This window comes from Tachypleus tridentatus, chromosome 1 (genome assembly GCF_004210375.1).
Source record: "Tachypleus tridentatus isolate NWPU-2018 chromosome 1, ASM421037v1, whole genome shotgun sequence".
Classification (NCBI taxonomy): Eukaryota; Metazoa; Arthropoda; class Merostomata; order Xiphosura; family Limulidae; genus Tachypleus; species Tachypleus tridentatus.
The window spans coordinates 84,533,432-84,540,900 of NC_134825.1; positions in this window are offsets into that span (position 1 = coordinate 84,533,432).

Sequence of the window (7,469 nt, forward strand, 5' to 3'; positions counted from 1 at the left end):
ATTATTAAAATGGTTCTATAAATCTTTTAATAAGATTTGCGAATTAAGAGATCTAGATATTTTTTACATCTATTTTGACATATCACATAAAGGTTATTGTTTTTATCAATCTAGAAAACCTTTTATGCTGTTGTTTACACGGTAGTTGAATAAATATAAACAGTACATTTGTTTCTAAAACAACGTTTACTCCAGTTAACAAAAAAGTACGAAAGTCATTCAGTCAATTAAGTGGAAGTTAATTCTTTGTTTTTATAAATATTACTTCCGTAGTTTTGATTAACAATTTATGGTAAAATGATAAACAATTAACAGTTGCACGTATGTTGATAACGACAGTCTGCTGTTACAAATTGGTTATAAATGTTTAGGGTCAAATTACCCCTTGATCTTATTATGATAGCATTGCATTTTATTATCACCCTGTGCCTGGCATGCCAGCTGGTTAAGGCACTCGACTCCCCATAAACATACTCTCCCTTTCAGCCGTGGGGCCGTTATAACATAACGGTCAATCCCATTATTTGTACATAAAAGAATAGCCCAAGAGTTGGCGGTGGATGGTGATAACTATCTGCCTTCCCTCCAATTCTACACTACTAAATTAGAGACGACTACCACAGATATCCTTCGTGTTGCTTTGTGCGAAATTCAAAAAGAAACAAATAAACAAGACTTACTGGTGTGCTACTAGAGGGCATAAAGGAAGTAAGATTTCAACAAACGACCAACTTTTATATGCACAAAGCATGGATACTCTTAATGGGTAATATTTTATTTTGTTTTTTCTTTATCAAAATATTTTATTATAGAATCTATTTATGTACATGTTTGTAATAGTTTTCAGCTATTTTGTTCCTTAATATTTATTTGTTATTAAAAAACGTGAACAAGCCACTTGAAAACTTGAATCTAACAACGGAAATAGGATTTCAGATATTAATTGTAATTATGAACAAAGACAGTTATGCTAATAGTTTTGTAACTATAGACAATATTTTCATTAATTATGAAGGCAAAGTTGTTACTGCACGTGTTATTGATCGGTTTATATTACATACCTGCATTATCCAGTAGCGTATTTACAAGTATTCGGATTTCTTAAAAACTATACCAGTGAAACCTTTCTCAGAGAACAAGTGTACTAGCTACATAGTACTTTACGTTGTCGTTTTCTAACGTGTTTATTTTGTACGTTATTTTTACATTATTTCATCTTTGTTATGTATTATTTTGTTTCAAAATTTGTTAATTATACAATATCGTGCAACAATAGGTATAACAAAAAACAATGAACTCTTGGTCTTGTATCAAAGCCATTTACGTTAACACATCAAGTTTAAAAACAAAGAGGTATTTATTTCAAGTTTCACATGTTAAAATTGAGACAAATAAGGCGTAAGTTAGAAGTTTTACTTAGGACATTTAATCAACGCACACATGTTTAGCAGAAGTACTTCTAAGCTGATATTGACTCATTTGCAGTTTAGAAATTCACAATACATTACTACCTGGCATCCAACACAAAGACGGTTTATATAGAGGTCTTCGACAAAGAGAACTAGTCACTAATGTGTACTGTCACAGATGTTGATGTTTATGTATTAGACGATGATATTATTCGACTCTTACACTACTAAAAATGCTCTTTTAATTGCTTAGTTTAAAAATTATATTTATTATATTAACACAATATATGATTAATTTTAATTTTTTTATTATTAAAAATATTAAATTTAACACAATCCAAGTACACAACATATCTTTTCAACCTATTATTCTAACACTTCATTGTCACAACACATCATATTAACCTATTGTACTAACATCTCAAAGTTTGTTCAAGAAACTCGTTATCCTTCTATAAAAGAACCATAAAAAGTAATACGCTGTTTAATTAATAATTTTACATCAAGTTGTTTCCCTCTTCAAATTACTCTATATTTAAATGATTTTGTTAATAAATTTCCCACTTGTTTCGGACATGATTTCTTATATAAACAAGTATTTTTTAAAGCCGCTCTTATTTAAAAAATACTATTTATTTTTGTTTTATATCTCCCATATGTCACACACACAAACACACACGCGCATAATAATGTTTGACAATGCAGATCGCACTTTTAGAAGCACGTGACAACTCACGTCCAGTACAATAGTCACATAACATATTTGCAATGGTCATTTGCCATTTACTTCTGATGAAGGAAAGACTGCTTTCTGAACGAGTTCATATTATTTGGTTTCTTCTCTGATGCTACACTTGAAGTTAATAAGTAATTCCTGTCTTATACAATTAAACATTCTTTAACTTGAGTAATATATGAACTTGCCTACTCATGATAACTTAATAAATTTAAGGACTATATGAAGTCTAACACGTATTTGTGAAAAAAAAAAAACGTTAGTGAAGATTAAATAAACTCACCACCAAAACTATTGTTTAAAACGTTTTACCATTCATATGTCAATAAACATATTGTTTTCAAAATAAGTTCGGAAAACATTGAAGAGTAATTGTATGAATGCATTAGGTTGTTTAAAAATATAATACTTTAATATGTTTAATGTTTTCTACATAACCGATGCTCCGGTTGAAGATTTTAGAAAATCCCAATTTAACTATTCCTTGTGCTTAGTTAGTTGGCTGGTTGGCTTATTTTTAAAGAAAAAAAACACAAAGGGTTATCTGCTGTGTCAGTTGCAAGAATCAAATCTCGGATTTTAGCATTGTACTTCCGTAAGCATATCACTATCCCATCAAAGGACAAGTTGGATGATAAATATAGAATATTACTAAGGGTGTAGATCTTACAGAATATTTTCTCAGTTTGAAGACATAACATTTAATTTTTTATCATGAGTTAATTATATATCATTCACATATTCCCAGGCCAAGGTAGTCAGCTCACTGTGCTGATGACGGAAGGTCCAAAGCGTGAGTCTGTGATTACTGTTTACCATGCTGAACACTTTCAGCTGTGGCAAACTATAAAAGCGACATCAATTTCGCAACTTCGTTACAAGTAGCTATGCAAGCGGCGGGTGCTGCTAACTGATTGTCTTTCTTCTGGTTAGCAGTTCTAAATTGATGGGTGGCTAACCCTTAACTTGAAAAGTCTCTGATCACCAATTTATTTTATGTTCGTTCGTCTCTGCTTTTGCTGAGACAGATACTTGAAGCCTCTTTGTTTTTTCTGCATGCATTCGATGAGAGTCGTAAATGTTACTGTCCAAAACAAAATGTGATTCTTCGTGGCTAATCTCAAGACATTCAAGATTTCGAAAGTTCTAGGAAACGAAATGATGGATGCTGATGAGTTGAGCGAAGTATGTACACATTAAGTCCAATACTGAACATACCAGACTATTATTGTACTTAAAACATGTCTTTAATTCAATACTGTTATAGGTTCTAGTTTGTTGATTTAAAGTCTTGACTTGACCAAATATGGACACATTAAATCCAATATTGACTATAGTATACTATGGTTATCTTTAAAATATAAGTTTTTAATCCACCGTTAGAAGCTATAGTGTTTTGATTTAAAGTTTTGAATTTACTAAAAATATGAATACATCAGATTCAGTGCTGTAAACAGAATACTGTCATTGCAGTTAAAATATGTCTTTAATCCAATTCTGTTGTATTCGTCATCTTTCTTGATTAAAGTCATAGATCGCTGGAGATGATATCCACATACCATTTGGTGGAGTGCATCTGACATTGTAAAATGAAGTTAAAATGAATGATTTCTCTTATTTGTTTAATCTACATTAAATTTATTAATACTATAAGTATGAATAATTATTAGTAAAAGGCAAAATAAAACATCCCAAATTTAGAGGATTTCCAAAGTTACATCGAAGTAAAAAAAAAAGATATTTATGTGTTCCCAGAAAGATCAGTTATTAAAATGTGTTTTTTCAAACATGTTAATAATATTATTATATCATGTCAACATGCACAGTACTTCACAAACAAAATACTTATGTTCCAAAGCTTAGAAATCAATGAACATAGCCACATTAATCCTATTTTTTAAATTTTGTTCGATTAATGTAGCCATACTTTACTGGTATTAGATATTAACTGTTTAAGTACTAAAGTTATTGAAGCGTTTTAGTTTAAAGTATTTTTACGCAGCTTTTTACTAACCATTAAAGTGTGATTCTGAAGCAAACGAATAACCAGTCTGTTCTACTTGATATGGTTATCATCCGTATAATATTAATAGAATCGGTTCAAAGTGCTTGGCCCTGTGAAAGTGTTAACTGTTATCTTGAGCTGCCTACATTTTACGTTTAAGTAATAAACAGAACATTTCGCTTGAGAACATAACAAACTTTTATGAAACGTTTGCATTTACTAATATTAATAAATGTTAGGTATAAATGAATGTCTAATATTAAATATAATAGTATTTAAACATATGAAATAAAACCTGATATAAAACGAATATATGAGCTATGTAATATCTGAAAGGTTAGATACTAGTTATACTCTTTGTAGTAATGCATACTGTACTATGAACTAAGTAAGTAAACTACTTAAATTATCTAGGCATTCGTCATTCGGTTTTACGCCATTGTATACCTTTATTTTCTCTGCTTCTACAGACGGCAGTTCTTTTATTCTTTAGTGTTAGCTCACGCTTATTTGAAGCAAGCTATAGGTATGGTGTCATGATAGTTCATAATCAAAGCTTCCCAGGTAAATAATAAAACATATAGATTAGTATGAAGATACCAAGCTGTGACCAGCCTTTACGATGAGGAGACAACTTCAACATTTATTTGCTTATTTACTTGAACAGTTGGTAAACGGTAAATCTAAGTTTTAACTTCGAAATAAAAATTAGGAATGTCATATTCTTACGTCAGCATGGCGTCACTTTATAATAAATGCAATTCATGTACAGATTCATGTACAGTGATTTAAATAAAATATCCTAAACCAGTACAACTCTAATTTTCTGGAATTCCTATTAGAGGATATTAGTAATTAACTAGTTATAACGGATCTAACTTCTTAATTTTATATAGGAGATACCCGCAGTCACAATTTTCAAAAGTAATTTATAACAGTCGTGTACAAAATGGGATTTATTTTTCAACAGGTGACACACGCCAGCAAATAAAACATAATTTTTATTAAAAATTAACAACTTGATTTTAGAGAGATTTAATATGAAAAAAATTCCAAAAGAAAAAAAATAAATTATGTAAAAACTTAAACTCTGAACTCATTTTCAGTCATTTATGAGAATGAAATCTCTTAGCAAATTTTCTTTTTATTTTCGGACCTTTTGTATTTACCTTACAAAATTAAATGATGTAAAAGCCATTGTAAAAACTGTATTGTTCTGCTACCATGATTTATGACAAGGATAAGCAAGTTCTAAAAGATATTTCTTTCATGGTCCGGCATAACCAGGTGGTTAAGGCACTCGACTGTAATCCAAAGGGGGCGGTTTCAAATCCCCGTCGCACCAAACATGCTCGTCCTTTCAGCCGTGGGGGTGTGTAATGTTATGGTCAATCCCCACTATTCGTTGGTAAAAGAACAGCCCAATAGTTGGCGGTAGCTGGTAATGACTAGCTGCCTTCCTTCTAGTCTCACACTGCTAAATTAGGGACGGCTAGCGCAGATAGCCCTTGTGTAGCTTTGCACGAAATTCAAATCAATTTCTTTTAGAGTTTGAAATTGCGCATATTTACACAACAAAAAATTGAATACGTTTTAAACAGAATATACTATTGATACCAAAAGCAATTCTCTTTAATAACATAAGAGTATTGTGCTGGAGTGTTAGAATATTGTAAAAATAGCAAAAAAATTCTCGATGACAAGTGTGATGTAAATTACTAGAAGGTGTCATGAATTGAATAGTCTTACAAAAACGATATTTGTATCAAAAAATAAGATTGTATAGATTTAGATAATGAAACAAAGGCGTGTATACAGATAGATTTACGTCGTTCAGTATAACTTCTGTGAAAAAATTACCTGATCTACTATATGTTTTTTAATACTAGCTGTACTTTAAGATAAAGAAGATTTAAGGAGGTAGAAAACTTACACCTTGAAGAGAGCTCGGTCTACATTAGGAGGTTTCAACATCTGTATGAATTCTGAAAAGGCACGAAAACGTTAAAGATGAAATTGTTATGCACCTAACATATCCATGTTTCCAAGAGATTGAATTCCTATGCGGAAATTATTCAAATATATTAACACACATAATATTTATATACCCATAAACATCCAAAGTTTATTGCTAAATTAGCATATACGGACCAACAGAGGGTGTCATAAATCCAAACATTTTAAAATTTCATTCGTGAATAATATATGGGTTAGCACGTATGAAAGTTGGGTTATTTGTGTTGTTATAAAATCTAAGAAATTATTGAGGTAAATTTGATACAAGAAATAAGTTAAAAGTCATATTTTAGAAGTAGGCTTACCTGAAAACATTCAAAACTGTGTGGTAATAAAATTGGTTTAATCCTATAACGTGCATCTGAACTTTCACAATTTTAATTTATTTGATCCATTTGTAGAGAAATTATAATGTTTATATGAAATAAAGAAATCGATTTATCAACTTTAATAACTCCATAAAGTTAAATTCGAAACAAGTATTTAAACTTTATATTATCTAAAATTTATGTGGTACATAATAATAAAACTTAGCACGATATTTATCCTACAAAAGTTACTTCTATACTCCATTGCTTGGGAATATTGATTTGAAATTAATTAAGTTCGTAGAACGATCTTATACAAAATATTATCAAAGTACATAAAATAGATGAAATATATCACCTGTTTTATCCTTGATAAGAATTTTCTAAGTAAACAGCTCTTCTGTGTATATTGCTGACTAATGGCTGTATCATTCATTGAAACTGGATAAATTTCTGCAGTCTTCAAAATTCAATAGATAATTCATGAATTTGTGCTTAAAACTGTTTATCTCGTAAAACTATATTGTGTACTTAATGTGCTTCGCTATGCCTTTGCAATTGGTTATTCTTATAAAGTCTCTATTCAACTGATACGTTTACAAAAATCTTTTGTTGGCATGTAGTGATTACTTATAAGTCAATGAATAATTATTATGAATATTTTCGTTTTAGCTTTAAGGTTGTTAACACAAAATACTACAACGTTTATCCAGTTCTAACTTTAACCATATTAATTACAATGAAGTTAACATTTTAATAGTTGCATTTTGTATATTCTCTACATGATCAGCACTTTATTAAACAGATGAAACAAACAGTTAGATCGGAGATCCGAAGTTAAGGAATGACTTTTATTTATCTTGAGTCTCCAATGGCCAGTACTCACCGCCCACTTGGTTACTTTTAACAGAATAGTGAAACATTTGTTTATGGACCGTGTCGAACGGCATATTGCGGCAAGAACCTTGGATATTCTGATCCGACACACATCAGTA